Below are 14621 nucleotides of genomic sequence, written 5' to 3'. Positions count from 1 at the left end.
GTCTTAGTCAACTCTTGTGTATGAAATCCAAATATAAAGCTTTATATGTAGTTGCATTAATCATGAATATGTGGACCATATTAGGAATCTCATAAAAAAAAAAAGATAATATTAGGTGCCTAGAAAAACTAGTGTGTTTTTGTTTATGCAGCCAACACAACCATCATATTAAGGAAAAGAGATAATCCCGCATATTTTTATGAATTCATAGGAATGCACACACATTAATAACATGTATGCATTATTGTTACATAAAATAAAAAACATGTAAAACTCCCTCCCCTTGACATGTTAAAAAAAGAAATATTTAGCACCAAAACCTTCTTCTAGAGGAAAATAACCTATTTTCCTCTGAAAAATATAGTAAAGACCCCTCTACCCATCCTCTTTGTGCAAAACCACCAAATGACTGTTGGAATATCACTTGGAGGTGAAACACCCCACATAGAGGAGATGATGTGACATGGTTGTAGGCCTTTTCCATAGTGCTTAGGGCCTTGAAGGTTAATTTTATTCCATAAGGCCCTTGCTATCCTTTTCAACCATGATCTAAGCCTCAAAACCCATTATTAATTCCTAAAACCAATAAATGGGCCATATTTCTTTTAGAGGCTAAGAATCCCATATAAAGATCCTGTGTGGTGTTTTAATGCATCTTTCAAATGCTTCAACTAGGAAGCTTTATTAAATTCCCAAGGTATTTGTTATCCTTCCTTGATCATTGTTAGGACCAAAATGCTCATTAATGTTATCAATAATGTCATAATGTCCCCTAGTTACTCGTTTAAAATCATTAAAACACGTGGCTTTTATTTTATTAGTGCCACCTATTGAAATGATATGTATCGTGAGGTTTCTATTGATTTGGCAGCGATTTTGTTTTCATCAGGGGTACCATTCTTTGCCTTTTAAGTTTGGCAGTGCATTCTTCCTATATCATTAAAATGAGCGCTACCAAATTAAAGGGTAGCACTGATCCAGGTGGATGTTGGTGGCCACCCACCAGCCCATTTGGACCCCCACAATTGTCTCTTTCAGTCTTTTCAGTTTCCTAAATTGTAGCACGGTTACTATTTTTAGCAGTATTTCGGGTCCTGAACTTCCGGAGCCATTTTGAGGCCCTAAACGACGTTTTTTTGGGATTCTGGGGCAACATGGGTCCATGGACCGATGTTGCCTCCCAAAGTGGTAGTACTCGAATAGATATTTCTAACGAGCTATCGTGCGCGTCAAACGGAGATCGTATGCCAAAGTTACGACCCCGGGAAATTGATGTACCAATTTACCCAAACGGGGCCCACAATTTGGCGTTTCATCTTCTAGGGTTAGGTTTCGGGATGTGAAGGGTTTTCCATTGTTTCTCAACAATAAATAGGCCTTCGAGCCTCATTGTAACACAGTTCGGAACAGTTCAGAGGCATGTAGCCGCCACATCTCTTCTCAGAGATAAGCTACCATCGTCCTAGCTGGTTTCTTTCCATTTCTGTTTGTAAGCAGATTTCAGTATTTTACAGTAATGAAATGAAGTATTATTTCCGCTGCATCTCTGTTTTTATGGTTATCGCATCTCTGTATTTATGGTTATCTCTGTAATCTATTGCGTTCCTGTTTAAATCCGGATCAGTGGTATCAGAGCGGTCTTCTTTTTCTCTGTTTTTCTTTGCATGTCCCCAACGAGGTCGGGATATAAGGAGTTAGGGCTTGAACTGGTCGAACCTTTGCAAGACCAGCCTCGCAAATCCCGACGACCTCCCATGGCGGATGAGAAGAAAGACGAGGGGGCAGGAGATCCTATCAGAATCTTGCTCGAAGAAGCCCTCGAGTGGCAAAGGAACGCGATGATGGATAGCTTTGCGCAAATCCTTCAGCGACTACCCAAAAGCGACGCATCGGCTTCCAGCAGCAACTCTGGAAATGCCACGCCCTTCAAGGTACAAGTTAATTTTGAAATCCCCATCTTTGAGGGTCAAATAGATGCAGATGCCGTAGATAAATGGTTAAATCTGCTAGATGGGTATTTTTCTGTTCATGAATTTTCAAATCGGGAAAAGATTGTTTTCGCCCTTCTCAAAGCAGCCCCCCACGTTAAGGACTGGTGGGAAACCTACTGCGAGCAGAAGGATGAAAGTACAGGCTCACTATTTTCAGCCGCACCCACTTGGAATGACTTCCGAGATGCCATCAAGGAGCAATACTACCCTGTCGGAAGCTATGAGGACAAATACATCAAGTGGACCACACTGCGGCAGGGACGAGACCAAGATGTGCCGGAGTTCACAAACATTTTTCATACCCTTCGCACACAGTTGGGTATCAAAGATTCTGAGCTGCATCTGGTACTCAAATACCGTGGTTGCCTGCACAAATACATCCAGGAAGAGATGGGGTTCTTGAACATCCCCTCACTCAGCACAGCATACCAATACGCTGTCAAAATCGAACAAAAGTTCAAACAGAAGAAGCGAGACTTTGGATCTGCAAATCCGAAGCCCAAAGGACAAAGCCAAGGCGGGGTGACCCAAGACAACCCGTCGAAGCCGCAAGAAAAGAACAACACCATGAAGCCGAGGAAGGACACAGGAAAGTGGTGTGAGTTCCACAAGAGTCCCACTCATAACACAAGTGAGTGTCGGACCAAGCAGTCGCTGGTGGCCGAGTTGAAGGCTTCCGAATCAGATGCATGTTCTGACCCTGAGCCAGAGCCCAACAAGGGGAATGGCAAAGGGAAGCAGATCATTGATGCGGATCCCAGTGCCATTGTTGCCACCACCAAGATCCAGAAAGATGAGCCCGAAAATCCAGAGGAAGGGGAGCGTCTTTTCCACTCACAGATGTGGGTGAAGGGTTCGCTGCTACAATTCATTGTCGACAATGGTAGCCAAAAGAACCTCGTTTCAGTAGAGGTCATGAAGCGGTTGGGCCTACCGACTACACCACACCCACAGCCGTACAGTATCGGGTGGCTTCATGAAGGACGAGATCTCAAAGTTTGCCAGCAGTGCCGCCTTCCCTACAACATCAAGCCCTTCACAGATGAGGTATTGTGTGATGTTACACCTCTGGATGTTTGTGATGTATTATTAGGCCAGCCATACTTGTGGAGGCGACATGCTGTGTATGAGTCAAGGCCTCGTGCTGTTATTATTTCTTTGAATAATTCATTATACAGGATACCAGAGGTAGCCCCACCTACTGCCACATCCTTGATCACTACCAAGAAAGGCAGCAAGCTCATATCACAGACCAGGAAATTTATCTGTCTGGTTCACTCCCAACGTAAGGGGAAGATCATTACTACATCCATGACCCCTGCAAAGGGTTCCTCCACGCAGCAGCAGCAACAAAGGGATACGGTCATGACAAAACACAGGAACGACTTCTCCTCACTCACAGGGGTACCACACAAGTTTCAGGTGGGCGACAAAGTTTGGTTACATCTGCAGAGAGAACGCCTTACCAGAACCCATCAGAAACTCAGGCAACTCCGACATGGTCCTTACACCAGTAGCAAGGCTATGGGGAACAATGCTTTGGAGCACATCATTCCTCCATTCCTTCGCCTGCACCAAATGTTCAATGTGGACCATCGTCGACCATGCTTCCCACCATCACTGGACACATCAGAGATTGCAGGACAAGTTCAGCAGATGGAGGAACTCAACGCAATGGGGACCATTGCTTCCTAAGGGGGGAGGAATGATCCAGGTGGATGTTGGTGGCCACCCACCAGCCCATTTGGACCCCCACAATTGTCTCTTTCAGTCTTTTCAGTTTCCTAAATTGTAGCACGGTTACTATTTTTAGCAGTTTTTCGGGTCCTGAACTTCCGGAGCCGTTTTGAGGCCCTAAACGACGCTTTTTTGGGATTCTGGGGCAACATGGGTCCATGGATCGATGTTGCCTCCCAAAGTGGTAGTACTCGGATAGATCTTTCTAACGAGCTATCGTGCGCGTCAAACGGAGATCGTATGCCAAAGTTACGACCCCGGGAAATTGATGTACCAATTTACCCAAACGGGGCCCACAATTTGGCGTTTCATCTTCTAGGGTTAGGTTTCGGGATGTGAAGGGTTTTCCATTGTTTCTCAACAATAAATAGGCCTTCGAGCCTCATTGCAACACAGTTCGGAACAGTTCAGAGGCATGTAGCCGCCACATCTCTTCTCAGAGATAAGCTACCATCGTCCTAGCTGGTTTCTTTCCATTTCTGTTTGTAAGCAGATTTCAGTATTTTACAGTAATGAAATGAAGTATTATTTCCGCTGCATCTCTGTTTTTATGGTTATCGCATCTCTGTATTTATGGTTATCTCTGTAATCTATTGCGTTCCTGTTTAAATCCGGATCAAGCACCAACTTAAACCAACAGAATGATGTTATTTCAGGACCACAATCTTACTATCAACATGGAAAAGGCTAATTATAAAGAGTATTTATATGTGCTAACACCTTTGTTAGTTAAATAACTAATCCAACCACTCATAATAGACCATTTGATCTCCCATGTAAGTAAAACGTAAAAATGACTAACAAATTAATGTTTTTCCTTCGGTGATTTACCCTACTATCGTGTGCTTTTTTGATGATCTCTTCACATATTAGCTTGGTATTAGATCCGATATTAAATTTTCTATTAGTATGTTTATGATTTCCTCACACATTAGCTTGGTATTAGAGCTAAGAATCAAATTCCCATTTGGGGCCTTGACAACCAGAAATGACGTCTTTTTTAGACATCTTTACTTCTTGAGAAAATCAAGGTGGGAAATGTGTCTATCAAGGATATTTTTTAGAGTTTCAAATCCCCCATTTGCATATATTTGTGGGTTTTTAGAAGTGTTTTTTTACAAATAACCATTGTGAATTCATGAATTTCGTGGAAGACATTTCTAGCGAACATTTCAGAAAATTCCTAGATTGACTAAGACGTATTTTGCAACATTCCTATAGTAATTGTTGCACTCATTACAGACATTTCCTTATAATCACTTGGAACTTCCTTGTAAATCACTTGTAACTCATTGGAACTTCATTGTAACTCACCTGTATTATTATAATGTTCTTGTGATTTTGTCAAGACGTTTCTCAACATCCCTTATGACACTCGCTAACATTTTCTCTCATTTGATGAAGTGTTATAGGAATTTCAACCAAATAAGTATTTGTTAGATCTATCTTCATCGAGTGACAAAAGTTCAAGTAAGATAGAATAAATTGACCAAACATATGCTACATCATCTAGAATCCAGAGATCAATTAGAGGTGAAAATATTAGAAGAAAATTCCATAGATGCGTGGATTTGTTTCTCACTAAAGGGGGGTCATATTATTATGATAATGAGAAAATAGATGGCATGGAGGTGCCCTTGAGGTTACAAAATTCTAGTGGAACAATGGGTACCCAAGGATATTCCTAAAATAAACACTGATTTTTTTGTCAATGAAAGGATATACCGCACTGTCCCATCGTCATTACATGGTTTGGGGCTATTTTCAATGGATGGCATAAAGGTATGTTACGGTGGATTAACTGAATTGATGGAGTATGTCGGACGTTGTTACATCTACAATGATTGGGTACAACTGTCCAATATACCAAAAGTATGAGAAGATATGGTGTGGCCACAAATTATATACAACTAAATACAATGATCAAAATAAAGGCGCAACTATGTATATTGATGGAAGGCCACAAACAGTAGGGAATATTGCAGGGTTTATAAATAGTACATGGCATGTGACCACAAATAAGAAACCCAATTGCATATTCGATGGGTTTGAAGGAAACCGTGTATTCATATGTTCCATAAAATCAATAGCTACAAGGGAAGAGTTGCTCATTGATTACAATTTGAATCGAATAGATACAAATGTTTCTACCATGGGGGTGGTATGTATTCTATTTTACCTAACTTGTAGGAAATGTCTATTATATGTTATGATTGTCATTTACTACAATATAGTTTCATGCATCTCAATGTAAGTTGAGGAAACATTTTAATACGTCATGGTCATAGGGAACCGACATTGCAATGGGTAAATATCAATGTAATTGTATGTAAAATAATATAACCATGAGATTTATTCTAGTGATAAAATCTTAGCATTTTATCCATTGTAGAGTAAGTCAAATTCATCGTTTTAGGAATCATATAACTAAATGAAAGATTCACTATGCATATGACCAACCTTCCTTACAGAATTATATGAATCCTATATTCCAAAGATTACTTTAAACATGCATTCTTAATATTTCACACAATCATCTAATTATTTGTATCCTACAATGAGCTTGCAACTTAACTTAATGCATTCCTTCATCCTTTCAAAGTATTATTTCTATACAATATGGAACATATATTGATCCTATCATAATGCCTCTTCCAATATCCTTCCAAGATGATGACTCTTATAGGATCATGATGACCATATTAGAAAACATACTTCCTCTAACATAATGTTAGACAATTTATGGATGAATATTTATGCAAAATGGTCCCCAAGATTTTTATTCGTAAAAGACCAAATGATTTCAAGCAACTCAACCAAGTAGACTTTTAAACATGCTACTATCATATGCTTCTATCCATGATGTCATATTAAATCAAGATGTGGCATGCTCTTTAGGACTCTTCTAGCCTTTCTTCCTTTCTAAGACGGCTTGTAGCACTTACTGCAATTTTGGACCTAAGGTAGCCCTAGACTTCCATATAAAAATATTTTTTCTTTCTTTGATACAAGTGCCCAAAATATAACGTGACTTTTCTATATAAAATTAGACATATGTCAGCAATGGATTTCATATTAATATAATTATGAATAATCGTGGATTAATTGATTGATTTTTTTTTAATGTGTCATAATGAACTTTCAAGATATCATAATATTTACGAGCAAGTATTTAACTCGCTAAACTTCCCCTCTTATGCAAAAAATGGAAAACTCTATTGATCTAAAATGTTTCATCAAATTTAAATCTTTGAATGTTTATATTTGAGGATGGTGGAATAAAATTACAAATTACAATTTTTTGATCAACAGGGTGTCAAGGGGAAGGCACCAGCCTCATAGCAGTCCACAGATGCTCCTAAGGAAGTGCTTAGTGAAGAAGCGACTTTTTTGTCCACTGATATTATCCAAACAATAAATAAGCTTCAAATGAAATCAAACAAGAAAATAAGTTCTTTAATTAGGATTGAGCTGGGGACATAAGATATGAGAGGCCAAATCAAAATCTTGATGGGCCAAATTCATCACTATGTGGTGATTAACTCATTTAATTATCCCATTTATTTATTTATGATTTTAATTATCTCATACTTTATATAAAAAACTCTTTATTTTATAGGAGAATTTGAGTGAGTATGATACTCATGTTGAGACTATGGGGGCCAGTGTTGGTAGAAACGTCGATGCTCTGCCTGTGAGTGTGCAACGGCTGTTAAGATCGGTACACCTAAACCACACAAACTAGGATCTACACCCCCTTAACAACATACGCCAGAATCTACACATGATGTTGTGGATGCATAACGTGATCCCATCACATAATTTTAAGTGAGATTTCCTGGATCTTCTCCTGATACTAGCACAGGAACACTACCGATCATGTTTTTGGTAGATGATGACCATGTCCCCATGAAATTAGAGAAACTTTCAGGTATTTAAGAAGTGTTTTAAATATTAAGTACAATCTAATTGAAATTAATGTATAGTCATTGATTATTTTAAACTAATGATAATATTTTTTTGTAGGAATCGATGTATTCTATAGGCGTTTATATGACCTAACCTTGGATATCTTTAGGTCCACCATTCACACAAACTGGAAATCCCAAAGTTCCAAGTAGAAGGATGAACTTATGAACATGATGGTTTTTCTATTCGGTGAGGGTGCCTTCAAAAAAACTCAAGTTACCTCGAAGGCGTGCTTACATTTAAAAGATTTGTGGGACCAGTATATGTGTCATTTGGAAAGGACCAGGTCATATGAGCGACCTCTAGCGATTCTAGATAGGAAGTGGAAAGCCCTCATGGCAGATGCAAATGAAAAGGCACTTTGAAAAGAAAGGAAGATATGACCCGGACGAGGAAGGTATGAGGCAGTTTTAATAATGTAATTATGATGCTTTATCATCATAGCGACATCTAATTAAGTTTTAAATATTTTCAATATAGGATCCTAGATACATCCAAAGAAACGAAGACTAGAATATCTAAACATGGGCAGCATCATCTTGGCCTGGGTGGTTACTCAAAACTTGCCACAAAAATTGTAAGTATAAAAAAAATTAAAAAAAATTGCATCCAAATTATAAATTCCTAACAATTTTAATTTAATATCGTAGAAGAATAAAAATTCATGTTCTCATGCAAAATTGCAGAGGTTACAATTCAAAGAGTATCCCATGGAGGAAGACCTCAAGATTACTTTCAAGCATGGCTATCAAATTGTGGTTGAATGTAGGACAAGCTTGGCATCTTCACAGTCTTCTGACACCCAACCTAACACTTAGGTAAATAAAAGCAACGAAGAGCATTTATAAATTATTACTTGTACAATTTATTGGTTATTATTTTTGGCCATAAAGTAATGTGCTTGATTGTAAAAAGTAGGCAAGCAATGTAGATACAACATATGAGCCTAGTGACCATGGAGTTCCTCTTGAAACTGATGTTCAACTTGGTATTAGAGGTATTTAATGTGTTATTAAAAAATTGTATTATGAATTACAATTAAAAATATTTAAATGCAAATTTTGTATTAACTATAACCTTTCTTGTTTCTACTCCAGAGCATGTACAGGATGAGGCCAAAGAAGAGGAGGAACATATGGCCACGTCTAAAAGTATTATGTGTCCCTCCAATACCGAGCAGGTAAAGAACACTCTACTACTCTTTTCGTTAATAAAACACTTGCAATAATAATAACTATAAATATGAATTTAACATTTATTTATTATTATAGTTGATACTCTGATCTGAATTTAAACAAGAATGCAAAAAATTACATAGATAACCATAAATATAGAGATATAGTAGAAATAATACTTCATTTCATTAATGTAAAATACTGAAATATGCTTACAAATAGCAATGGAAATAAACTAACTCGGGCGATGGTAGCTTATCTCTGAGGAGAGATGTGGCGGCTACATGCCTCTAAACTGTCTTACAATGAGGCTTGAAGGCCTATTTATTGTTGAGAAATAATGGAAAACCCTAAACATCCAAAACCCTAACCCTAGGAGATGAAGCGCCAAACAATGGGCCCCATTTTGGGTAAATTGGTACATCAACTTTCCGAGGTTGTAACTTTGGCATACGATCTCCATTTGACGTGCACAATACCTCGTTAGAAAGATATATTTGATGACTACAACTTTGGGATGAGAAACATCAGTCCATGGGCCCATGTTGCTCCTAGTATTCCCAAAAAACGTCCTTTACGGCCTTAAAACAGCTCCGAAAGTTCAGGACCTGAAAAGCTGTGAAAAATAGTAAATTGTGCTACAAATAAGGAAACTGAAAAACTGAAAGAAACAATGGTGGGGGTCCAAGTGGAATTGGCGGGTAGCCACCAATATCCACCTGGACCATTCCTCCCCCATTAGGAAGCAATGGTCCCCATTGCATTGAGTTCCTCCATGAGATGAGGAAACATCTATTGAACTTGGTCCCTGGTGAGCTACTTTCCCTGGTGAAGGAGTTGGCCTGCTTTGACAACTCGATATAGTCGGATCCTCTACTAGTGACTGTGCTTGATTTGCATGTCTATGATCCAATTATTTGTAGCTTGTTCCATGCAATCTAGATTTAACTCTGTTGATGTGAGTTGTTCTGCAATGTCGGATGTGTCTAGTAATGGTAGAAATTATGGCCGAAGGCGGTCCACATTGAACACTGGGTGCAGGCCAAGGAATGGGGGAATGTTGAGCTCAAATTCATTGTCTCCCATAGTCTTGGTAATGGTGTAAGGACCATATCGGAGTGGTCTGAGTTTCCGATAGGCTCTGGTAAGGTGTTCCTTTTGCAAATGCAACCATACATTGTCGCCCACCTGAAACTTGTGTGGCACTCGATGTTGATCATGTCGCTACTTGTACTTGGCATTTGATTTCTCCAGAATGTCATGGACTTGCTGGAAGATATGTTGGATGTGCTCAATGAAGATGTTTGCCTTATTTGTTTCGGACTTGACATGAGATGAATATGCCTGAGTAGCTGCATATGGCATGGCCACATCAATGGGACATAGTGTTTGGAATTCCAAGCCCACCTGAAAAGGGTTGTGGCCATTCGAGTTGTGGAGAGCTCGGCTATAGCTATGTTGAACATAGGGGAGGCTCTCATCCCATGTGTGTGGATTATTTGAGTTGTAAATTCGTAGAATGTGTATGATCATCCTGTTGACAACCTCTGTCTAGCCATCAGTTTGGGGATGGAAGGTTGTGGACATAGTGAGTGTGGTGTCCAACATCGACGAGATACTAGACCAAAATGTAATGAGGAACCTGTTGTCCTGATCTAAGATGATAGACTGTGAGATCCCAAAGTGTACACACACTCGTTCAAAGAAGATTTTAGCAGTGGCTTTTACTATGATATTCTTCTTGCAGGCCACCATAATGGCCACCTTCGAGAACCTGTCGACGACCACAAAAACATAGTCATTTCCATGCTTAGTAGAAGGAAGGCCTGACATGTAATCCATGGAGATGGATTCCCAAGGTCGACTAGGGGTAGGCAGTGGAGTATAGAGGCCTTTCTTCTTGATGGTCAGTTTGGCAATGGCGTTGGTAGTGCAGGATCTGATGTACTTCCCAACATCCTGTTGAAGATTCGGCCAATAGAAATACTTTTGTAGTATTGCCACCGTTTTCTTGACCCCGAAATGCCCAGCAGATCAAATGTAGTGTGCTTCCCAAATCATCTTGGCATGCTTGCTTAAAGGAACACAAAGGTGACCCAAGTGGCAAAACAGGGCATCCTGGAGGTGAAAATATGGAACATACTGACCCTCTAAGAGTGTTTGGTATGTGTGGTTGAATTTTGGGTCTCTTTTGTAGAGAAGTGGCCAATCAAAAGTCTTGTGCCCACAAGAGTTGAGCATGGTGGTTAACGCCATGATCGGTGGTTGACTGAGGAAATCTGCAGCATTATTAGTGTTTCCCTTCTTATACTTGATATTCAAATGGAACTGTTGCAGGTATGTGGACCACTTCTGATGGCGATCATTCTGCAACTTCCCTTGCATCTATATGAACTGCAGGGGTCGGTGGTCTGTGTGGATGACCATTTCCTTCCCCAAAATGTAATGATTCCATTGGCGACAGGCCTGCACAATGGAATACATCTCTTTGTCATAAGTGGGATACTTCCGGATTGTGTCTGAAAGTGTCTCACTGTGATATGCCACTGGATGCCTATGTTGAGTAAGGACTGACCCAATAGCATAATTAGAGGCATCTGTCTCAATCTTAAATGGTTGTTACAAGTCTAGTAATGTGAGCACTGGTGCCGAGCAGAGGCAATGTTTCAACTCTGTGAATGCCTTCTGTTGAGATTCAGACCAAAAGAATTTTGCTTTCGCTCCTCCCTTGGTGACTTGACTCAAGGGCCAAGTGATATGAGAAAATCCCAACATGAACCTGTGGTAGAAGTTGGCAAGACCCAGAAAGCTGCGGACCTCTGTCAGAGTGGTTGGAGATGGCCAATCCTGAATGACTTGGATCTTGGTTGGGTCCACATGCACCCCCATTCATCAATAATGTATCCCAGATACTAAACTTGGGTCATGCCAAAAGTGAATTTCCCCAAATTGGCACATAATTTGTGTTGCCACAATGTTTAGAGAACCTGTCGGATGTGGTGGAGGTGCTCTTCACAACTCTGGCTGAAGATCAGGATGTCATCCAGGTATACCACTACAAATGAGTTGGTGAATGGCTACAAGATATCATCCATTAGCCTCATGAAGGTTGTAGGAGCATTCGTCAACCCGAAAGGTATAACCAACCATTCGAAAAGGCCCTCCTTGGTGTTGAAGGTAGTCTTCCACACATCAAAGGGTTCAATTGGTACCTGGTGATATCCTAACTTCAAATCGATCTTGCTGAAATATTTTTCCCCTTTTAGTTGGTCCAGAAGGTCATCAATCCGTGGGATTGGGTACCTATTCCAAACAATGATCTTGTTCATAGCCCGATAGTCAATACAGAGTCTCCAAGTCCCATCCTTCTTCTGTACCAACATGATCAGGCTCCTACAAGGTGATGAACTCAGTCCGACATGACCTTTCTATAGCAACTCCTGAATCTACCTCTTAATTTCATCGTTCTCTAGAATGTAGCGCCGATAGATTGGTCCATTGGGCAGCAGCACACCTGGGGTCAGATAGATGGATTGCTTGACCTGACAGTGTAGAGTAACCCCTGCAGGGGAGGTGAATATGTCCTCATACTCCTCCACGACCTTCTTCATCTGTAGCTGTCGTGCAAAGGTGCCCTGTCTGGAGGTCATGGCCACCATCTTCTTCTTTCCTTGAGGGCATATCATCAGGAAAACAAATTTCCTAGTTTTGGAAATGAGCTTACTGAATTGTTTTGCAGTAACCAAAGAGATGGTGATAGGCGGTGCTACCTCCGGTATCCTGTACAACTTATTTCCCAAAGTAACAATAATAGCACGAGGCCTTAACTCATATATAGAATTTCGCTTCCACAAGTATGGTTGGCCTAATAATATATCACAAACATCAAGAGTAGAAACATCACACAATACCTCTCCGTGAAGGGCTTGATGTTGTATGGAAGGCGAAGCTGTTGGCTCACACGAAGATCTTGTCCTTGGTGAAGCCACCCGATGGTGTACGGTTGTGGATGTTTTGTGGTCAGTAAGCCTAGCCTCTTCACGACCTTTACCGAAATGAGGTTCTTTTGGCTCCCACTATTGACAATGAACTGTAGCAGGAGCCCTTTACCCACATATGGGAGTGGAAGAGGCGCTCCTCCTCCTCTAGATCTTCAAGTTCCTCCTTCTGGATCTTTGTGGTGGCAACAGTGGTGTTGGGCTCCGCATCGATAATCTACTTCCCTTTTTCATTCCCCTTATTAGGTTCTGACTCAGAGTCTGAGCATGCATTTGATTCCGAATACTTTAGCTCAGCCACCAGTGACTGCTTGGCCCAAAACTCACTTGTGTTGTGAGTGGAGCACTTATGGAACTCACGCCACTTTCTCGTTTCCTTCTTCGGCTTCATGGTGTTGTTCTTTGCTTGTGGCTTTGGCAGGTTATCCTGGGCCACCCTGCCTTGGCTTTGTCCTTTGTTCAGCGGTTTGGGGGCGCCTTTCCCTTGCTTATAATTTGCAGATCCAAAGTCTTGCTTCTTATGTTTAAACTTCTACTCGATCTTGACAACGTATCAGGACGTCGTGTCGAGCGAGGAGATGTCCAGGAACTCCATCTCATCCTCAATGTACCTGTGTAGGTAGTCGCGGTATCTGAGTACCAAATGAAACTTAGAATCCTTGATACCCAACTTTGTGCAAAGGGTATGAAAAATATTGGTAAACTTCGGCACATCTTGGTCCCTTCCCTACCACGACGTGGTCCACTTTATGTATTTATCCTCGTATATTTTGACAATGTAGTACTGCTCCTTGTTGGCATTCCAAAATGAATTCCAAGTGGGTGCAGATGAAAACAGTGAGGTCGTACTTTCATCCCCTAGCTCGCAATAGGTTTGCCACCAGTACTTGACGTGGAGGGAAGCTTTGAGAAGAGAGAAAGTAATCTTTTCTCGACCGGAAAAATCATGAACAGAAAAATACCCTTCTACTAGATTTAACCATTTATCTATAGCGTCTGCATCTATTTGACCCTCAAATATGGGAATGTCAAAGTTAACTTGTACCTTAAAGGGTGTGGTGCTTCTAGAGTAGTTGCTGGAAGTAGATGTGTCACCCCAAGGTAGTCACTGAAGGATCTGGGCAAAGTTGTCCATCATCGCGTTCCTTTATCACTCAAGGGCCTCTTCGAGCAAGATTTTGATAGGATCTCTTGCCCCCTCATCTTTCTTTTCATCCGTAATGGGAAGTTGTTGGGATTTGCGAGGCTGGTCTTGCAAAGGTTCGACCAGTTCAAGCCCTAACTCCTTATATCCCGACCTCATTGGGGACATGCAAAGAAAAAAAGAGAAAGAGCAGACCGCTCTGATACCGCTGATCCGGATTTAAATAGGAACGCAACAAATTACAGAGATAACCATAAATACAGAGATACAACAGAAATAATACTTCATTTCATTAATGTAAAATATTGAAATATGCTTACAAACAGCAATGGAAATAAACTAGCTCGAGCGATGGTAGCTTATTTCTGAGGAGAGATGTGGCAGCTACATGCCTCTGAACTGTCTTACAATGAGGCTTCAAGGCCTATTTATTGTTGATAAATAATGGAAAACCCTAAACATCCAAAACCCTAACCCTAGAAGATGAATCGCCAAACTATGGGCCACGTTTTGGGTAAATTAGTACATCAACTTCCCAAGGTCGTAACTTTGGCATATGATCTATGTTTGACACACACAATACCTTGTTAGAAATATCTATCTGATG

This window comes from Pinus tabuliformis, chromosome 3_2, assembly GCF_031772625.1.
Source record: "Pinus tabuliformis cultivar Carrire ecotype Pingquan chromosome 3_2, CPIR1, whole genome shotgun sequence".
Classification (NCBI taxonomy): domain Eukaryota; kingdom Viridiplantae; phylum Streptophyta; class Pinopsida; order Pinales; family Pinaceae; genus Pinus; species Pinus tabuliformis.
The sequence above is the reverse complement of the archived record's forward strand: the minus strand, read 5'-3'. Positions refer to the sequence as shown.